Source organism: Limulus polyphemus, unplaced genomic scaffold (assembly GCF_000517525.1).
Source record: "Limulus polyphemus unplaced genomic scaffold, Limulus_polyphemus-2.1.2 Scaffold450, whole genome shotgun sequence".
Classification (NCBI taxonomy): Eukaryota; Metazoa; Arthropoda; class Merostomata; order Xiphosura; family Limulidae; genus Limulus; species Limulus polyphemus.
The window spans coordinates 1-23589 of record NW_013666060.1 but is presented as its reverse complement, the minus strand read 5'-3'; positions in this window follow the sequence as shown (position 1 = coordinate 23589).

The window sequence follows — 23589 nt, the reverse complement described above, 5'->3', positions numbered from 1 at the left end:
AAGCTTTGAACAAAATTCGTACACAACATTTAATGAAATAATTTACTCCGTATCTGTCACCAAGGTACACCAATATACGTTAATGCTAAACATTTTTAAAACTTTCTGATGTTTTATCTTATCGCAAAGCGTTCTGACTTTCTACTTTGACATTTTTCGTACACAAACAATTTGCAGTCTTTTAACTTATCAACTCTTTCTTCGTCCTTCGTGGAAATGTATTTTATGAAATGTCAAGGGACTGGTAAATTCTGCGAAAGTTTAATCGCAGGATATTTGTACTTCGCTTAAAAAGATCATATTCGTAAAACTAATGAGAATTTATAGCTGAATACCGTGTTTCGTAAGAGTATCTACAATCCATGTTTGTGTATATTATAATACAACGATTTATATATAAAATAGTATCTCAGGTTGCCGACGCTACAAACCTTTCATGAAAACCTGTTTGAAGTGATTGGATTACCATTTATACTTATTATCTTGTTTGCCTTACTAACAATTTTCATAACAGGAAACGGAATAATGTATTCGTCACGTTATCTTTTCGTAAGAAAAATTAAACCAAATAGTTTAAGTCAAGTAATCGTGATTTTTTGTGGTTGATGTTTTAGTCATTGTATTCTTTACACAGTCAATTGAATACTTGTATTTATTCCTATTGCACAACTTGTTTAATACAGAACGACTTCCAACTCAGGTCGAGAGAACTTGCTGATACAGATCGAACTTCACAACAGTATGTTAAGAATACTTACGAAGAATTAAGAAACCTAACACGACCACTTGTTGTACAAGAAGAGCCTTCTCCTGAAAGATATAATTACAGGCTGGTTTTGGCCAATGCCGTCATACTATTTCTAGTCTCCATTTTTTTCTGGCCTATTAAAACAGAACCAAAAAAAACGCATATTAAAGTTCCTAGACAAAATTTTAAATTATTGAACTTCATCAATTAGAAGCTGCCGCTTGTCTACGTCATCGCGTGAGGTAATATTGTACTTGATTATTTACTGATAATATAACAATGCGTGTGTTAAATTTTTCGCAAAAATCTTGAGAAACTCAACCTTTCCGCTTTTCAATATAATCCTGTATCCACCGGATGTGATGAAATAAAAACCGATCTGTGACTAACTCATTATGTATATAGTTTGATTTTTTTTTATCAAGACAACTTTATCCTTCAGCACTGTATATTTAAAAACTTGTGCATTAGAAGTATAAGGGGAAATAACTGAGGTACGTATACGCCATCTTTCACTTTCTTATGCAATGAATAAATTGTGTTACCACTAACCATGGTCTTTTAATTCATACTATGAGCATGCTAACAACTGGGCAACGGTTGGCCCAATGATTTTGGCATAAGTACCCCTCTTTAATGTACAGATGGCATTACATTTATATTTTCATGCCCATTAGAGTTTTACTTCATGGAATTCTCTTATTAAGATGAAAGTAAGACATTGAAAGTAGTTAAATGAAGTTTTTCTTATCCGATAAATATTTGTAAAAATTATTGACTGAATAAAATCGACCGTAAGTTCTTTAAAAAGTGTGACAGCTTTATACCGTAATAAAAGGTTTTAAAAGTGAATGACCTTCTGAATACTATAGAATAGATCATGCATCTCCTCAAGTTCTTGTTACTTAAATATTCAATCTCACTGGACTTAAAAACGCTGGAGAGCAGGTATGTGTGCCATACAGTAATAATCGAGAAGTTAAACAAACAAAGGCCTAGACATGTAGTTAATAATCAAATTATCTTTTATGTAGCTATGGTGTGTTTGGTATTGCCTAGAAGCATAAGAAGATAGTATATATGGATTGAAACCTGCACGCAAGTTCGTGCCTAATGATTATCAAGGTGCTTTTATTTGTTACATAAAACTCCATTGTTCTACATTAAAAAATGCCACAATGTTCTTGACGTTCTTTTAGTTATTCTATGAATTTTTCCCATTTGAATAACTTTTATCGAGGTATCGAAGTATCAAATCCGTTTCACGTTACGCATGAGAACACTGCTCAAATATAATTTCTTTTTAATAGATAGCACCACGATATCAAATGTACGTAATTTAGTGAGTTGATTTACAATAAAAAATATCCTAAGAATGGTAGAATATAAAGATACAAAAACTTGTCAGTAATAATAAACTATAATGGCTAGAAAAGAAGCAACAAAAATACAATCAGTTCGTCAAATCTATTTTAGAGGTAAATGCACACACGCATATATATTTATATATTCTCAAGAAAACACGGTATAAATTAGTTAAGTTTGTGCACATTAAAATTATTAGATGATATTTATTGATGAGTAATAAAATTTCAAAAGTTAAACTTTTGCTATGTTATGAGCTCAATTTAACCATTTGTACCTGTAACAACATAAGAATTATAGGCGGAATGAATTTAATTCGTTTTGTAAATTACGCTTCAAGGTGTTTTCTGACTGAGCTCATGCCAATGGACTGACCAGCCTAGGGCAGTTTAATAACCAAAATTGGTTTGTTGGATATTTTAAGAGTGACCATGTTGTATCTACAAAGAAAATTCTGAAGCAAAATTTTGTTGAAACCAAACGTGTCAGGCAACATTGACGGCAGAAAATACATATTTTTGATAAAATATCAAAAACCAGAGGAATTGAATCGACCTAATTGTAGTTTGGTCATTTCAAGTGTCTTAAGTTTCCGCCAGAGAGCGTCAATAACATTGTCAACACAAAGAATCATCGTATCGTTTTTACTGATCGCTGAAACTACCAGAAATAGAAATACCTTTTTTCTCAACTTTACACCAGGAGATACGATAAAATTACAATTTACAAAATTACCATACTTCTATACTTTAACATCAGAGACTTCCAATTATTTATACGAAGACTTACCGTGTTTGTATTAAGTTTATTAACTTACCACCAAAGAGCGTCATTCACAGGAAGTCCATAAATAATGCCATTATTAAAACTTCATGATGTGATATTCTTTACGTAAAATGTGATATTATATATTAATTTTTTTTTCAAAGGTGATGGAGAATATAAGTAAAGACATAACGAAATATATTATATTTTCTTTCCTCCCCAAGCTTTCTGGAACTGTTTCTTAGGGGTAAAACAAATTTATTTATGAGTGTAATTAACTATCAAGTTGAGGCACAATAAGTCCTTTAAACAAAGTATTTGTTTGTTTGTTTTAATTATGCACAAAGCTACACAAGGGCTATCTGAGCTCTGCCCACCACGGGTATCGAAACCCAGTTTCTATCGTTGAAAGTCCGCTGTGCCACTGGGGGGCATTAAACAAAGTAAGATATAAAGTGAATACATGTTATGATACCTGGATAAATGTTTGGACTTTATTTCACCCATCAAAGTTAACATAGATGTAACTGAAAAAAAAAAAGACTGTTTCGATAAAATTCAGTTTTTTTATCCTATGGCTAAAAATATTACAAGTTTTTCCAACTAACAGTAAGAAAAGGGCAAAACGTTTTATTAAAAAAGAAATATTTTTAACCTATTTTACCAGGGTACATCTGAGTGATCTTAATATATCCTTTTTTTTTCTCTTTAAATACGATTGTTTTATTTCTTTAGTCACTGAGCACAGCCTTCAGACTGGAAATAGATTTGCAAAGCGAGCTGATTCTTATATACACTATTTATCAATAAGATTTACTTATTGTGCTGGTGTAAATAACGTGAAGGTAACTGAGCAAAACACTATTTATCAATAAGATTCTTACTTACTGTGCTGGTGTAAATAACGTGAGGGTAACTGATCAAAACACTATTTATCAATACGTTTCTTACTTATTGTGCTGGTGTAAATAAAACATAAATACAATATTTAAATGAACTGTACATACAGAGGTTTGAATATATTATATTAAAATTATTTAAATATGTAAATTACGTGACAGCCAAAGCGGATATTAATGTCGTAATGGAGCGATATGTACCAGAATTACATTTTGGCATTATTTGGCGTCTTGTAGGTACTCTGATGCCACTGAAAATTAATCGCATTCCTTAAGTAGCTGGAGAATGAAATGAATATTCATGCTATTCCATACGAAGACATGCCAGTCAAGTCACTAGACACAACTCAGCGCGTATGGATTTCTGTGCAATCGGAGTGCTGAAACGCACGCTGAAAAATCGTTGTCCTCATATACTTGGTAAATTATAGAAATCACGCAGGGTATAGTGTTGGTATTTTGACATGACAGCCTTACGACAGAGCCTGTTGCAATGAAAACTACGCTGCATGGTTATTGGTAAGATTTACGCTCATCATATAGAGCGAGCCCGGGCATGGTGAGGCTCCAAAATCGTCTTAATATAACATACTAAGCATATGTATTTTCATGTTGAAACACTGAACTAATTTTATGACGCTCATAATTTATCCATCAGAAGGAGTTAATTAAGCACCATGTCAGAGCTGTGATCATGTCGAAATTGAGTGCTTCTTACAATAGATTTATATGTGAAATGCACGAACTTTGATTTACACCTTCAAACCTTACATAAAAGAAGCTTTACGTGTTGATGCTCAGATGTCAGTCAGCAGGAATGTCATACACTAAGTTTTATTTCTCTCCCTCTCTCTCTTTTTTTTTTACTTTCCACTACCGATGAAAGGTTAAGCATAGTATAAAAATATTGAAAGTAGAGTATTTATTTATAGCGTGTTTTCATAAAATTCATATTCTACATCAGAAACTAAAACAAATATTTTACATGGTTATCTTTGAGCACTTGCAAAATAATCCTTTACATACGCTCTGCTACAAAAATAAGTTTTTGGTAAGAGTATTAACAACTGACATATACATTTCCTTACTTTCTTGATAACGAAATATTCCGCGAAACTGAAGGAAACACCTTTGAAAAACAAATTCTGCCAGGATGTCAAAATGTAATATTCTCTCAAACAAACAGTTTTCCTCATTTTAACATTATTTCTACATTATTTTTTAATATTCAACTCTTGTGGAAACGATAGAAATGATGGAGCTAAATATAATAAAGATTTTACCGAAAAAAGTGTAATTAGTTTTGGAATTATTTTGTCTTTCGAATCACGTAACACATGTATGCACTATTGTATAACAGCTGATCGTCGTTTTCTGAAAGTTGCAATTATGCATAATGCCAAAAATGTATCCAGGTTCCAAATAAGCTCAGCACATTTTAACATTTCGCAACTTTACTAACTATAATACTATCTAAATGTGAAGGAGTTTGGGGTGTTTAAACCGTTGTGAAGAAAGTTAATCACACGTTATAAGAACCATCTACATATGTCAATGTATGTGTGAACCGTAGTGCTACAAACGGCGCGCTTAGCACCTGTATGTTCAGAGAGAACTTTAGATCATTCGACGTGCTATGCTGCCACAGATAGGTTCATGACAGATGACATAGATGTCGCAGTTATAAAAGAACACAATATCGTGTGCAGCAGTTTGTTCCATTTACTATGTTGTTTCGCTAATTATTTCCCTGGGAAGAATATTCGTATAGAAAAATTGTTAAACTATGCAGAGACAAAGACAACAACACTTAGAAGGGAGTTTTAAATGTTCTTCATAGGAATGCTTAGGATAACAAAGGTTCCGAAACCACACTTCAAGCCAGCCCGGAGTAACGCCATCGTCTTCAAAGTGAAGGATGTAGAAGGAGGACCTTTCGACATAAAAAATTATTGCAATGAAGTTGGACATACCTAGTTGTGCCATTAAAAAGATAAGATAATAAACAAAGATTCGATGTTAACCTAGGTTCTAAACCCAAAAGTTCGTACGGTTCTGACCATGTATGGAAATGAACAATTGTTTTCGTAAGAAAGGCGACCAAAGAAACTGGAATTACAGCAATCTCATGAGAACCTAATGGACTTTTGTGCCTTTGGTCTGCTTCAAAGTGGTCTTGGAAAGCGACGTCTATGTACAGTGTAGAAGGTTTATTCAGGAAAGTTTGTGAACTTATGCGGTCTACGATTGACCTCGTCGTCCTTCGCAAAAGCTTGTTACAATGGAAATTGGTGTTTCGAACAAAAGTGTATAATTACAAACATGAAAATGAGGACACTGGAAGAAGTAGTTCGATAGCAGCAAGGAACGAAGCACATGGTTCTTTGTAAAACAAAAGTGCGATAAACTCTCAATATATATATAGATGTACAGTAATCATCTGGGTCACGTAATACAAAGTCCACGAGCGTTTCGTGATCAATGTTTAAAATGCAACCAAATACACTTACTCTGTTTTGTCCCGATTTCCCGAGAATGTTTGTTGGGTAACCTCTTCTGATGTGAATTAACAACAATACTTGGAAAATCCGATAACAATGATAAAAATGAGCAAAATAATTCTATATTAGAATTAAAATGATAAGAGATTAGTAGTGAAGATGTACTAAGTTTAGGGCTACTAAATGCGCTTCAGGTATACAATAGTTGCATCTGATCCTAGTGTAAGGTTTTCTTTTTCAAAATAATAATGTCCCTCAGAGAATTACTGGTAAGTTTAAGGACTTACAATGCTAAAATCCGGAGTTCGATTCGTCGTGGTGGTGAGAGCATAGATAGCCTATATTATATATTATATATATAATTCCGATTCAACATTTATTGAAAACAATAACCTGCCGTAGAAACGTGTGGAAGACAATAAGATCAGTTTCGACCATTTACTTCATGCTCAACATTTATACCACTCACTTACTTTGACATGTATGATTAAAGCACGTGTTATTACATATAATAATGCATGGAAAGCTAAAATTAAACGTAGTCTCAATTGAAAAAAACGAACAAAAATAAATTCAGTTGAGTAGTACATAATTACTGGAAATTTAAAACACAAGTGTAAATTAGGTATATGATTCAACAAAATATGTAAAAGAATTTGATGCCTTCTATTCCGCTTAAAACATTTAAACTACTTGTTTTTTTTCATACATACATACATACACACACACACATATATATATATATATATGTATATATACCTTTCAGCTAATACTTAGAAATGTATACATTGTTATTGATATACAACGATTTATGTTCATTTGTATAGATAGCATTTTAGTTAATTCCGTATACGTATCAGTAAAATAATAAAGAATATTAAATAGTTTGTTAATACTACTTCTTAGTACTATGATAGGCAGTAATGGCCACCTAGCGGTCAGCGGAAAGTTTGCGGAGCTGCAACGCTAAAATCTAGAGTTCGATTTCCCTTTGTGGACAGAGTATTGATAAGCTATTGTGTAGCTCTGTGCTGAAAACAAACAACCAAAAAAATTTAGTCGAGTAACAAACATTAAATTTAACTGTTTACACAAGGTTTCGTAAATATAAAATAATACTATCTAAAACATACATTCTATAGCAGTTTACCAGCACCTTCTTTTATCAAACAGCTCAACTGTATTCATATTTTAATTAAATCAACAATATAAAACATAAATCCGAACTGTTACCGAGAACGTGACAAAATTTAGGGCTATCACTTTTTATCGTATTTGTACACCATCAGTTGAATTTTCCATATTAATATCGATACAAAAAAGTTTTGTGTATTAAATTTCTCTCTATGCTTAATGCTTTCGGTTTGTTTGTTTTATAAATTGTTACGCAAAGTTTTACAAAGAATAATCTGCGTATAGCTTTCCGCCTTAATTTTAGTGATAGACTAAGGGGGAAGGCAGCTAGTCAAGAGTAGTCACTGCCAACTCTTTTCTGACCTAACAGAGGATATGAACGCCGCTCTTATAGCGAACCGACAGCCCCAAAGTGCGGAGCGCGTTTTTGTGGCAACGGACAGCGAACCGTAAACCTTAAATTCGCAGTCCAAGCGCGCTAAATACTAAGTCCGTCTTAATGTGCTTAGCATAACTATCTTTCTTCAGCGTACAGATGGCACTGCATTTATGTTTTAATGTCCATTAGCGTTATATTTCATGGAATTTTCCTATTAAGAGGGAAATAAGGCATCACGCATTGTTTCTACTTCTCAGAAAGATATTTACAGAAAATTGTCTTTTATAAATATCCAGGTGTCGTTGTATATGCTGATTGATAATTGAAATGGTTCGTAGAACTAATTTTATTTGAGTTTACTGGAACTGATTACACTGTTTATTGTTCTATGAAATAATTAGTAACTTAATCATATTTTATGCTGGCGTAAAAAAAATGTGAAACCAAGTCTCGCCTGCACACAAATGAACTCACTTGAGTTATCAGTTCACTTTTAGGAACTTTCAACATGATATATATAACATACTTATCTACATAAAGCATACGTTATAACCTACTAACGTAAAACAAATAATTGAGAATACACGAAGTTAATCTATACATTTCTAGGAAGTGTAGTTTAAGAGGTTTATCTTCTATTATAATGTTAGATACCCATCATTGAAACTTTTGTAAAGCCGTCTCGAGATATATTTAATCTCTATATTGTTAAGCCAATTGCGTTTGCCAAGATAATTCCATTTGAACATCGTGTTTTATTATCTCTGACGATTCCCTCGTTGTAAAACATAAAATAACCACTTGTTTGAGAAAGATCACAACAAGGGCGCAGTACCCCTCCCCCCCTTCCTCCTCCATTTCTTTCACCCTCGCAAGTAATGTACTGCTTTGTGCACGCAAAAGGCTCATATTTTTCAGCGTATAAGATCTAAAAGCAAAAAATAAAATAAAAAATCGGAAAGCAGGAGCTACGAAAACCACCTGCTGCCGTCACTAATTTTTTAGGCGTCATTGATGGTGCTGAGACAAACAGCAAAAACTATTAATAACAAGCTGTGGTTTAAAAATGAATCAAAATGCCGACAAGAAATGTGTCTGAAATACGTCTGGAGTAGCTATGCTAGTTGCCGCTTATGCATCAATTTCTTTGTTTTCATTCTCTCACAAGGTGTTGGACGCGGGTCGGCCCTGTCTATGGTTGGTGCTGCTGACTGGCTTTCACCCCTCTGGTCCATAGCTCAAAATTAGGGACGACAGTAAGTGATCTTCGTAGCTTTGTTATAAATACAAAATACAAATACACACACGTGGAATCCGAAAATGCCAGTGAACCAGCATCCTCCCCAGCCTTTTTTTTTAGGGGAGGGTTGTCACGCTCCTGAATTGACAAATACTCACTAACGGATAACTTAATGAACAATTAACTTAGATGTTGGAAGTAAAATGTGTTGGGGGATGGGTAAAGTGACACAAGCTTGTCAGAAAAATGGCTGGCAACGACAGGTGGAATTGGGAGTCTTGGAGGAATGCTTCCCCGAAATATTTTTACAGTTAGAGGGAAATGAATAAATATACTAACAACAAATAGCTCCAGACGACAGACATTAGCTCACTATTATCCCGAAATATACTCGGTGGTCTCGAAGATAACACCCCAGTCCACTCCAGCCGCTTTACGCCTCATGGTTTGGCAGGGATATGTTGTCGATACATTCATAATGTGGCTACAGACACATAACACTACAAACAACATTCCAAAATTCATGAACCATCTGAACAGTAAACATCTAGCACTGCAATTAACAATAGAAGTAAAAGATGATAAACTCCTATTCCTTGGCTTAACGGGTGGTTACAAAAATACACAACTCATGTACCACAGAAAATCCTCGTTTACAGACCAAACCATCCTAATAATGTAAAGATAGGCGTCATAGACTGCCTAGTTCCAGATAAACAAGGTTTATAATACGGAAGATGCTAAGAAAGAATAAAGACGTATCACTATAAGATGTCTTGACAACAATGATAAATAATTTAATAAAGAAGAAAACAAAGTAGATAAATACGATAAATAAAAAGGAAGAAAATTACAAACGTACAGCTGTATATCAAAAACCTCTTTCAAAAAAGACAGAATATCCAAGCAACAAAAAGTCAGAACAGTACTAAGAAGCAATAACACAATAAAATGAATGTTGCTGGTTGTGAAAGGGTTAGACGTAGTAAAATTGTTACTAAACTGTTTTCGTTACCATTAGAACCGGAATTTTTATCTCCCTAAATCCGCGTTGGGGATTTATTCTATATTCATTTTACTTAAACCTATAGACTATAATTTCATTCTGAAAGTTTTGAATTCCCATTGCAACCGTCGAATGAACATTTATAGCTTTTAAACCTGATTTCCACTGTGTATGTGTCTACTGTTTGGTTCGTTACTAAAATGTTTCTCTGATTATGTTACGCTGTAAAACGAGTCATAGCCATTTTGATCGCTGACAAAGGAAAGGGAAATGCATTTGGGAGGTTAACCAGTTTTCAAAATAAATCCATTCAAGTGACCCAACAACAACTAAGACTTTTCTGAATTTGCACAAGACTAGCCCCTTTTAAGTTATTTCAGCCAAAAATCCAAACTATGAAATGAAAGCACAATCCCTCTTACTTTTTTCATTTGTCAAAATCTTCTTTCTTGATTCTCGTGGAGCTACGAAGGCGAAAAATTACTTCCACGCTACCGATAGCGTTCCTCTTCTACAATTTGTTCTTTTGTTATTATTATTATTTCTTAGGTTCACTGTCATTACTGTTCCTAAAAAGTTCCAAAAACAAAATTTTGCTAAGATATATATATTTTTAGAATTTCAACACGATTTATTGTTTCAGACTTACCAGGCAAAAAATAACTAATTTGTATTTCAGTGAATGTGAGAAGCAGAAAAAAAATATAATGCCTTTAGTTAAATATCATAAAATCATTTTCCCAAGCCAAGTTTTGAATATGTTACAAAACACAAAATACCAGTTCTAACGATACCAAATACAGCTTGATACCCATTTCCTGGGTAGACTACGCTTAAGGTTCAGTGACCATTCAGATTGCAGTTAGTACACCTTCTAAAGTTCTAATGAAGAGCATCCCTTGTGAATATGGACTCCAGTACAATGAAAAAAAAAAAAACAACAACAACAAAGCACACCAAAAACTAGAAGTTAAAAGCACAATAGACACATGACTCTGTAATACAGAACTATCTGCAATAGCTTATTATGCCTTACAATAAAAGGGAATACTACTAACACAACTGGATATAATTCACACACTAGAAAAATAAATAAATGAATACTTCTACGCCCTCCTAACTGATAACATAACCAGTCAACCTGATACAGCAACCAGCCAAACCTGGATATCCCTCTTGAAACTATTGAAATAATTCTTTCAAATCCTAACAAGGAAAGTACAGGTGAGTTAATAGCACACCAGTATTCCTAACAAGATTCAGGATTAAATCTTGGCATCTACCACCACATAGAGTCCTTCTTAGGAGTTCTCTGAAGGTAGCAATAGATTAGCAACCGAAACCTAGGAAATAAACTAACTAGTATCTAATATTTAATAATCACCTCAGACGAACGTCTATTTTTTTTTATACACTGTAATCTTTTCACCACTGGGTTCTATATTTGTGAAACTTTCTACTCAGATCAGATTTTTAATCCTAATGAGTTAAACTACATAAAAGGAAAACTTAAAATTTTATATTGATAATATGAAAAAATCAAAATGACACCATGTTTGATCCCTCCCTTTCTCTTTAACTATCTATCTATGTAGTCAATTAAAATAAACATGATGTATATTGATTGTGTTCAAACAACAGATAATGCACAATAAATGACCTAATCGGTGTCCATACATTCGTTTGTTGTTAAACACAAAGCTACACAACTGCCTATCTGTGCTCTGCCCATTGCTGATATTGAAACCCGATTTTTAGCAGTATAAGCCCTCAGACTTACCGCTGAGCCACTGGGGGTTTGGTGTCTATTGGCAGTTAGTCATTAGGAACATTAATATCAATAATAACAGGTTTGAGTATTATCTTAGTCAGAATATATGTTGTTTTTTACAAGTTCGTGGTAAAAAATGGTCCTTACTTGGATATGTTTGGCGTACATCTACTGTTTAGACAATAAAATAAGGATGTTTAGGATGTTGGGGGGGGGGGGGCTTATAACTTTCGATCATTTTACAATATCCCGAATTCGATTTTAGTTTTAAGTTCATTATAATGAATCACTGTAAACAAATAGATTTTATAAAATCAATTTCTTAGTTGAAGCTAAAGAGTCGAAAAGATAAGACAGAGAAATTAAAGTGTAGGATAGTTAAGTAGCTTGTTATAAGCGAGGAATTTTTTCTAACTACACATTTTAGCAGTAAAAATGCATCTCATGGATAAGCCCCATGTACAAATAACGGTTTTCAAATCTTAAATCGGAACCTCTCCAAATACATGACGCGCAAATCAAAACCTTCTTCCCGACGTACATTGAAATGCTCATTTCAAAGTTTATTAATTTTTTTTTTTCAGATAATAACCTTGTTACTACATTTTATAATGATATGGAGACGGACTTGATATTTGAGGACTTGAAGAGGTCTGAATTATTTCATAGATGTCTTTGCTGGTTTTGAGTTTCGTGGAAATCCCGTAGTAAAGACGCTCAGGCGTTTGTTCATCTTCTGACATACAACTCTCTGTTGTACAATAAAAAAAGGATGGACAGAATAAGTTACAAACTAACTATGACGAGTTTCATTGGGACTTTCAGTCAAGTGTTCATGTTAAACTGCTTGGCAGGTGAACTTCAACTGAATGTCATTGATTTCGTTTTTCATGCAATGAATGTTATGTTTTACTTTCTAAAAATTTATTCGTGTTGTTTTTGTTTGTTTTTGAATTTCGCGCAAAGCTACACGAGTGCTATCTGCGCTAGCCGTCCCTAATTTAGCAATGTAAGACTAGAGGGAAGGCAGCTAGTCATCACCACCCACCACCAACTCTTTTACCAACGAAGAGTGGGATTGACCGTCACATTATAACGTCGCCACGGCTAAAAGTGCGAGCATATTTGGTGTGACGAGGATTCAAACCCGCGACCCTCAGATTGCGAGTCGAGTGCCCTAACCACCTGGTCATGCCGGGCCCGTGTTGTTTTTACACTCTACTATAGTTGAGAAAAAAAAGGAATATCTATGCTGTGCTCACGTGATACACCATGCTGTGCCCACGTGATACGCCAGACGTACTGCTGAGCCACTGGAAGGCGATGAAAATAGAAAACATAAAATCAATGAAATTGTTTTCTCTTATTTTATTTTTTCGTTTTCTTAGTTCACATAGTTGATTTGTTTGTTGTCATGCACAAAGCTACAAAATGGACTAACTCTCTTTTTCTCACCACTGTTTTCTAATGCCGGATTTAGCGTTATAAGTTTTGAGACTTACCGCTGAGCCCCTGGTGGGGGGTATATAAATGAAGCCCCATTACTGCGTGACCTGAAAAGCATTGAAGACATGAATGAATTGAGAAATTAATTCTATATAATGCAGAGCCGGGAGTGACCTAGTAGTTAGAGTACCGGCCGGGTATCGAAGTGTCCTTCGTTCGCACCATGTGACCCTGGCAAATCCCACTATCTGATTAGTGTAGTCCAATGGTTTGCGTTGGGTGCTGTTGATTAGCTGCCTTCTAATCTACAAGTTTCAAATGAGGGACGGCTAGCGCATGTAGTCCTTCTAAGGCTTTGCGTGAATATCTGAAACAAAACAAAATATACTATGTAATGAAACATCAAACATACATTAAACAAAGGTACGACAAAAAAATCTAAAATTGCCTATCTGCTACAGTTTTCACTTAACCCTAAAAACTGTTATGGAGCGACAAATACGGGTTCTGATTTTTAGACACATCCTTTCTTCCTACGAAAATATTCTGTAAATTTCAACACTTCCCTAAGTTCCATATACGAGTCACAGTTTTGTGTTGAATTCCGTTATCTCTTCTTCTGCAAAACCGCGTGATTACCTAGAAACTTAGCGAAAGTTTTTTCATTTTCTTGTCGTTACAGTTGCTTGTGATTTAGCAATAGAAATTCTGTATTTATTTATAAAATAATAGTAAAAATTATGATTGTTTACAGTTTCATAATATATTTTAGTACGATTAACAGTTGATTGCTTTCTATCCACAATTAGGGTCGGGTGTGGCTCAATAGTTAGTGTACGGGCTACGAATTCGATGAGTCATGTCTTGCGATCAAATCTCACTATAAGAGTTGGCGGTAGGTGCTATTGACTAACTGCTTTCCGTCTAATAACTTTAGCAACTGTACGAGTCCTTTCTATATTTTAGACATAAGTGCCCATCCTTTCCTCATTCCATTTAATCGTATGAGGAGGAAAACAAAAGTGTCCGCCTACTGGTGTTATGGAATGAATCACGTAACTTTAAATAAAAAGTAATTTAGAGTAGGAACCAACTATGTCAGAGAACTTTCACGAATTATTTGCAAAAGTTACAAAGAAACTGGGAGAAGAGTGAACACGTCGAGATTTATGTTCTTGGAAACAGACATCAAATGGTTGTGGTTTCTGTTTGGGACTTGGCTACTTGCCAATAATTCATGAAATTTAGATGACTAATGACGTCACACGGAAATAATGACGTCAAACTTTGGGATAAGAATATTATTATGGTTATGCGAATTACGTTTTTTTTTTTTTTTCCCTTAATGAAAGTACTCTTTCCTTGGCCAGAGTAACTTCTCTTTCTTCCCACCACCATACGTCAAGAGAAACTTTAAATTTATTTTTTAATCTATGAACGTGTTTATGCGTTTTTCGTTCAAACTTGCAGAATATCGTTTTAATGTTGATTGGTTTTGATTTATCAATCTCAAGATCAAAGTCAAAACTCGGAATACGTCATTTTTAAGTGTGTTTATATATAAGTCATCTGATGTAATATTACAGATATTAGCACGTAAACGAATCATGTTTCGTCTACTTGAGTGCTGAACGCCACATAGCTTAGGGGTCATAAGTGACAGATATAAATAACGTTTCGGCGAAGACCTTGTTTGTTGTAACACAGGCTGACTGATGAAGTTCAGAGTGTTCAGAGAAGACCTGGTCAGCGGCAGCACATAACAGATAAAACGAAGTTGATATGCTATTATATACTTTTTATTTCTGGAAATCCGTGCTGTAGGAATATAGAGATATGATAGTAAAACATTGGAATGGAATAACACACTCATTACTATGCAACTAATAAATCGTACTTTACCATCTTAGACGTCTTACGTCACTAGAACTGAAAAAAAAAAACGTTCTGGCCTAAAGAACGTATGAATGCTTGAAATAATTCATTGGAACTCTCATAAGTTAAAAAAATATATATATATTATAATGTTGTAGTTATCAGACAGACATTCTTAAGTTATCATATTAACGTCAGTAAATTAATAGCTCGTAGAACTTGAAATTTCTTATATACTGTTCCGTCTCCGTTTGTTAATTAATTCTCCGTAACTTCGTTCCGACGAAACTTAAGCGACACAAGTCTTTACTTAATAAAACTGGTTTATTCTTTCCGAATATAACTTTACCGATACACTCAACTTCAACAATCGCTATATCAGCGAACGTCAATAATACTTCTGACTGCAGATCAATTACACACTGTCTATACACACACATTACCTTCCCCTCTTTTATATACCAGCCTACCCCATCTAGTAAATACTAGAGCATTCGCCAAAGTACAGGATAGTTCTAGAACGTGGCGTCACAGTAGTCATGTGACTCGATGACGCAACAATACCTTCAGTTCTCAGTTTCTTAGAACTGGCCATATGAGACTATCATCTATGTGAAGGGGGAATGTTTCATATCCCAATACTTTAAATATATATAGTAATTAATCTGTCGATATGTTTTTTGTTGTTTATTTTTACGTAGAAATATATATTATGTTGGTGGTACTGCGTCTTTCATAAACTGGTTTGTTCTGCAGTTTATCCTATTAGCATTAAAAATTCACAGTTTAGGCCGTTTATAAATTTTCAATTAAACGTAAAACACGATAGGAATTTCTACGTATACATTTTGCTACGTGATCCCGCAGAAGCGACTAAAGCTCAAACAGAGAATTACGCTAAACAACTGACTCATCTTCCTGACTTCATCAATTCAGATACTTGGAATATTTTTTCATAATTTGGCACTTTCTACCCAAAATTCTTTATTAGTAACACACAGGAAATGGAAATATTTTTTGTTTTTTGTAATACCTATACATTTATTCTCTATTGTATCTATATATTTAGGTTTACTTCGTTCTTGATCTTTTCTCACAGTTTTTGAAAAAACTACGTGAATTCCTAAGAATGGAGTTCAGGGAAATATCTTTGGGCTCTCAGGTTTACTTTTGGTATTAGCAGTGGGGAAATGTTAAATTTTATAGCACCATAGCTCTGTCAAAATTTCTGTTACACGTGCGAAGTCACCATCAGATCAAATAACTTAGAACGGGTTTTTGCAAGATAATATCCAGTGGTGTAATTTTGGTGAAGTGCTTCGAAACGGCACTGACACCTGAAATCCCGAGATGGAAATTAAGTTTTGAATGAGTTATTTATTCCGATGCTGACAATGATATATAAAGATCGTCTAAAACAACGTGTGCAGGCTTGTTTTTGTTGTTGTTGTTGTTGCCTCATCAGAAACACCTATAACAAATAAAGAATGAGTGAAATGTTGATATTTCTTTTCGCAGGAAACATGTATTGAAGACGTAAAGAAGACTGTGATATAATGTAATACAACACTAAACTGCAATGTTGATTTTTCTCATCAAAATCTTTCACACAGTTAATGATAAGTTTACAATAGTTTCTGATGGTCATTCAAGTTTTACGAGGTGCTAAGAAATTTGTTGTAGATCGGGAAAATAACACGAACTTATACCGCAACCGGAAATGATCGTAAGATTACAATTTGTAATAAAACTTTCATAAATTGATGGTAAGATATCCAATAAAGGTATTCAAGTATAAAGAAATTAGGGCCCCTTTCTGATAGGGTTCGTTGAACATGTGGAAAGTGCGTAAATCGAATAAGTTGCATAGAACTTCTGTATTATTGCTCTTAACGAAAGTCATTTACAAAGCATTAAAAGTTGATTAATTAAGTTGCAAGTTAGGTTTTAATAATTTCTTTAACATCATGATTATTTGGTTCTCAATCGTACTTTATCGGAGATTCACTTTTGTTTTTTGACAAGCCCCCCCCCCCCCACCCATAAATGAGGTAAGAGGGGAGTTTTTCAGTACGGTGACTCGATTTGAAACCTGAAAGTTATTCTAAATGAGTCGCTGTTGCGTCAGAGTTGTTTATAACTGCATCAACGAGTGCTGCACCATACCAAAGTAGTAAGCCTAACTTATGTATAGCTTCTTCGAATGAGGAAAAATTAAGCCGTAAATAATTATGTGGTTTACAGTCAACGTTTTCTGTTCACTTCCAAAACGTGGAAGATTAATTCTCCCGCACACTAGTGCTACTTACTAACTAATGCCCTCAGTTGGGTTAGAGGCAAGTTTACGTACTCACTACGTTAAAATTCGGGGCTCGATTCTCCGCGATGTACAGAGCGCAGATTGTCTAGATTTGCGATAAAACAACAACATTACCTAATATTAGTACTTAATACTTATATAAAAAGAGGCGTAGACGGAGATTGTAAAATAAAACAGGAGCCACGTCAATATAGTGGATATTAATTTTATATCAACCACTTTACATAAGTAAGGCACCACTCACAAGTTCAGTTTAGTCTCTAATCCTTCCTAAAAAATGAGCTTTGAGCTTCTTCAATTTATATATTTTTCATACATTTTATGAACTACTTTAACTTAACGCTAAAAAATATGAATCCTAAAACAAACACATAAAAATGTTGAGGACAAACGTAATCACTATCAAATTGTCATAAATTCAATTTTGTTAAAAGCATCTAATACTCAGATATATAAAAAAATCGTTAGTAATTATTCTTGTGAAGTGTTCGTTGAAACTGGTGACACATTAGAGTAGCAACAACGCTGACATATAGCATTATGATTTGGGATACTTCTGAACACTGTAGTCTTATTTGGGCCAATACAGATTGCCAGTAAGAAGAGGCATAATTACATATTAATCACTTATTGTTTTTTTTTTTAAGCCTACAAGCAATCTATTAATCAGGCTAAGACCAATTAGAGGTTAGGCCATTTGACCCAGGACTCAAGCTCAAAGGGGCCCTCAAATTTAGACACTTTTGTTTTGCATTTGTTAAGTTTTGCAACTTGTTTTTATGTGCCTCCCAATCAGACCAATGTGTGACACTCTCAACTTAGAGCTGCAAATTATATATACAAATTAAATATTCAAATTATGTTTCACTTTTCTTTTGTTCTCATGTATCATCATTAACATTTTATTATTATTATAGCCAGAGGCCTCAAAAGATAGAAGTGGCCCAAACCTCTCTGAACTTCTGAGAAGGCCTGAATCAGGCACATATTGACAGAAACCAATTCAAAATGTCCAATACTGTTGAAAACAATAGCAAGATTGTATATAATAACTGCCGATTGTTATAAAAACAAGGTAACTGCAGATTTTTTTTTACATCCCTTTTAATTTTTCCTTTGCGGCTCGAAATCAGATGCGTAAAAATGGATCTGAATTGCTATTTTTTTACATCCCTTTTAATTTTTCCTTTGCGGCTCGAAATCAGATGCGTAAAAATAGATCTGAATTGCTATTTTTTTACATCCCTATGATTTTGAACCGCAATGACAAATTAAGAGGAATAGTTTTTAAAAAATCTACAGTTAACTTGTTTTTATAACAGTTTTAGGTCTGTTGGTTATCCAATATTTCGCTGATTTTTGGTGTTTAATCCGTAATTACTGATTAATTGTTAGTATCTAATAAGATTATATTAGTTGAATATGTACTCGGATGCAGTTTCTGCAACTTATGTAGTTGTGCTTAAATAATTTAATTTTTTCCGGTAACATTTTCAGACAGAATATTATTAGAAACTACAATTAGATTATTGCACTCAAACTTCTGATCTAATTCAAAGCAGATAAATCACTAAAATTAGATCTTTCTCTTACAATCTCTAAACTCCATTTCCAAACGCTAATTCCTTAATTACACAAGGTAGTTTGTGATGAAAAAAATTTTATTAAGAAAATAAAACCCATTTTGCGTCAGTTTTTCTGGGGAACTTAGTTATCAGGTGCAAAGTAACACTAGATTGACCTAATATACACTGAGTGGTCACAAGTAAATAGACACCTGATTTTTCGTCATTTAACTGATTTATGCAAACCAATTTGTGTTCACAGAGCACCATATACATGAAAGTGGTCCGCACACTAATTATCTTGTGCTACAACATGCCCAGAACTCAAAGTTCTTTTGAATTGTCAGATTTTGTTAGAGGAAGGATAGTTGATCAAGCAGATGGTGGAATAAGTCAGCAGCAAATTTCGCAGAATTTGGGAATCCCGCTTTTGACAGTCAACAGAATCATCGTGCAGTTCAGGAAACAACTGAGCAGCGTCCGGGTCATCCTGGTCCATCGGAGAGGACAAAAGGGTTGTCAAGAGGAGCATCGAAATGGATCCCAGATTAACGACTGCAGAAGTGGCCAAAGTTGGTGGGATGAACCCGAAATCTGTTCAACGAATTCTCCACAGATTGGGTTATCGTTGCAGAGCAGCTAGATGGAAGCCCTTATTAAGACCTGCCAACATAGTCAGACGAAAGAAGTGGGCAAGTGATATGATGACCAAGCCTCTGGACTTTTGGAAGATCGTATTGTTCTCAGACGAATCAAGATTCGCACAATTTTCGGACAGTGGAAGGAATTGGGTCTGGAGAATGACTCACCAAGAGTTTTGGCTCAACAGATTGCAGCCAACTGTAAAGCATGGTGGTTTCAGCGTGATGGTTTGGGGAGCTGTTTGGGTTGGTGGGAGATCGAGCTTAGTGGAGTGCGTTGGCAATATAAATTTTACGGAATACGTCGAAATATTGTAGGAAGGACTCTTGCCACTTTATTCCTCGGGTTTCGTGGACAAGAACACAACGTTGTTCCAGGAAGATGGAGCACCGTATCACACTGCTAGAAACACCCAAAAGTGGCAGGAAGAAAATGGTATCCAGAAGTTGCCCTGGCCGAGCCAATCTCCTGACATGAGCCCCATCGAAAATCTCTGGGCCATACTTGACCGGCAAGTCAAGAAACAACCAAAAAACCAAATTCAAAGAGCGATCTACTCGAAGTTTTGAAGCAAGAGTGGGCAAAAATCCCACAATCTAAAATTGACGAGATGACTGACACGATGCCCCAAAGGATCAAGGAACTCCACGAAGCGAAAGGAAGATCTACTAGATATTAATTAAATTATAGATATATCAATTCATGTGAATACCACTGAAAATTTCATTTTTTATGAAAAGGTGGTGTCTATTTACTTGTGACCACGCTGTGTACTAATGAATAACGAGTGAAAAAGTTATGATTAAAAGATATATAATTTATTATAAAACCAACTTCCCAGCTTTAACTGAAATTTATTCTGTCTTTTTGTTTTTGGTATTTGTTTTCAAATATTCATGATTTTATCTTTATTTTTTGAGTTGTTCCTGTCAGTTATAATAATCACACAAAGAACACTTACAGTCAAGATTATGTGACTTTTAATAAAAAATAGATTACCATTTTTATATGCTGAAGTGTTCATGAGTTAATGGGAGAAAACGAAATAGTGTCGGGCATACTGTTGCGTATCTGCTTGTTTGTTAATTTCCCGTAGAAATTCTTTCCGAGAAACTTTAGCGATAGAAGTTCTTTCTTGATTAAAACTAGTTTATTCTTTCTTGATACAAACTTTTATTACACACGCTATAAATCACAGTGATTCACACACTTTACTTACGGTGCCGACTGTTCGCTTGACTCAATTATCTATCTCTTCAATCCCGCTGGTTTTCTCGCCAGGCTTATATACTAAAAAAGAGGGCGTCCTGAACAAACTCGATCTTCCCCGATAATTCATGATCTTTCGAGAAACTCCAACGCGCATGCTCCCAGCGTCGCGTGACTTCCGCTGTCGTAACAATACGTAAACTTTTGGTGGCGTCATTTCTAGTTATGGACAGCAATACAGAACTGACAAAGTCTGGGTCATGACGATAATCTTTTTAACAGCATGATTATATATATATGTTCGCCTCTAGACCATTGCCATATGAGGTGAAAATTTTTATCACCATGAAGAAGGGGGATTTCCTTCAAACTTCCTAAAAGTTACCACTTTCAAGTTTGAAATGAATAAATAAATACTAAAACATGCGTCTTTGTTTGTTTGTTTTACTGGGTAACTAAAAACAAACCTAGCACTAAAAATATTTATGCAGAAAAGTGATAGTTATAAACCATGTTTATTTTAGTCTTGTACTTTCTTCCTGCTAATTTTTCTCCATATGTTGGGAAATGTGGTAAGTTTTAACACACACTCCACAAATAAGTTATGTAAACTATTTATAACTGGTTTGCTTTAGTAAGATCTGGTTGATCCTAGGTCGGAAGCAACTCTAACTGAAAAATATAGCAAGTTCTTTAACGCATACCCACAAATATTAGTTTCATAATCTATTTAGATTTAGTGGAGCGTGGCTGATTCTAAATCGAAAGTAGTCCATTATCTGTATCGCGAAATATTTCCTTTACGTGTCAATAATATATTCTTGAATATTTTCTCATAATAATGGGAAAAAGATACATTGTCGACTATAACAAGCGATTTTTTATTTTACAAATACAATTTTCATTGATGTTATTTCAACGTTTAGAAATTCGCTGCAACTTAATTGGCAAATTTGTATTAGCAATTTAAAAATTCTAGATTTTTTCATTATTAATGAACCACGTTTAACATGCACAAAAAGAGGTATTTTGAAGTTTAAAAGCTAATAAATAAGTTTTTTTTCCCCCGTTGAAATAGGTTAAAGACTTTTTATTTCTCCTTTGTTTGGAGCTCTGTGATTGATGACTTAGAATATTAAAAATGCATACTTAAGGTCAAATTAATTTCTGGACAGGAGATTTACTTAACGTATTTGAACTCCTATTTGTAGTCAATACGTCAGAATAAGAGCAGACATCTCACACACACATCTCCCATCATATCGGGGTGGCCCCTTATCCCCAATACAGCTAATAAACACTAATGGATCTAAACATTACTTCCGTATACCATTCCAACAAGAACTAAAAATAAATCATGACTAACAGCACGTACCATATTATTTGGCACAATATTCCACTCGATATTAACACGAATACGTGCAAGAATATACAGTTTAAAGTTGTTTACTTTAATGTCCATCTCATTGTTACCGACTTTTCCAGCCGAGAACTCACAAAGTTTCCGGTGACAGCCCGTCTAATCCTTTAACAATTAGGAACATAATCCGCCTACCTAACAGGGTATTTTAGAATACTACATAAATACATGTGGCCAAACTTGAATAAAATTAGTTAAACTTGCAGCATTTATTTAGGTCATTGACCTCGCATGCTTCCTACTGAAGTCAAGATCAAAAGAAGCAAGTACGATCCAACCACCGATATAGTCTGCGATAGTGATTGTCTAGGGACGTAACTATGAATAGAAATACACAAATATAAATCATATAGTTTGAACTTGAGGGTTAGATTGTTCACGTCGAGCATGCAATTTCATATGAAAAAACACAAAGGTATTTTCCATTTTGTTTTATATGCTAGATGCTGCCTTATCCTCTGGAAGGTTAGAGATATAAGCATCTTTTTAACCTTACATCTTTTGATGAAACATGCAAGAACAAAGCTTTTGTTTTTTCTTCTCGGTGGCTTAACGAAAATACTAAATTCGATGCTCGAACCTTGAGGTTGCACAACTCAGATAACTCAATGTGCTAACAACAAACAACACTTGGCACGGTCTAGTAGTTAGGGCGCTGAACTCGCAATCTCTGTATTGCAGGTTCCAATCCCCTCACCGAACATACTCACCATTTCAGCTATGGGGCGTTATAATGGTGCGAGCAATCCCCACAATTTGATTAGAATAGCCCAAGAGTTGGCAGTGGATAACGTTTGACCATATGCCTTTCATTCTTTTAGTATATCATTTTTAAATTAAGGACGGCAAATAGTCTTCAAGTAGATTTGAGCAAAATTCAGCAAACATATATATATATATATATATATATATAATTGTAAATAGACGATCAAGTTTGCAATTCGTAACAATAATGTAATTCATGCAAATCAAAGCCAAAAACGTTCAAAATTAGATAAAAACTATTTGTCCATTACCAATCCTCGTCATTACCAATAAATAACAATGGAATATACCTGTTGTCGTAGTTAGAGGCGTCGTTACACGAGTTTGCACACGGGGCTGGTGCCCCGAATCCTCTCGAAAAGTCAGGATAGAAAACCGTGATCGATATCATACTGAAACACCGAAAATTTCCGCGCCTATGGTCCCGATCCGCGAATCTTTGAAGCACCTAGCGACGCCTCTGGTCACAGCTTCCTAAAGCTTTGGGGACTTTCCATCTATAAAACATGATCCAAACGCAGGTATCGATCTAATTAGCA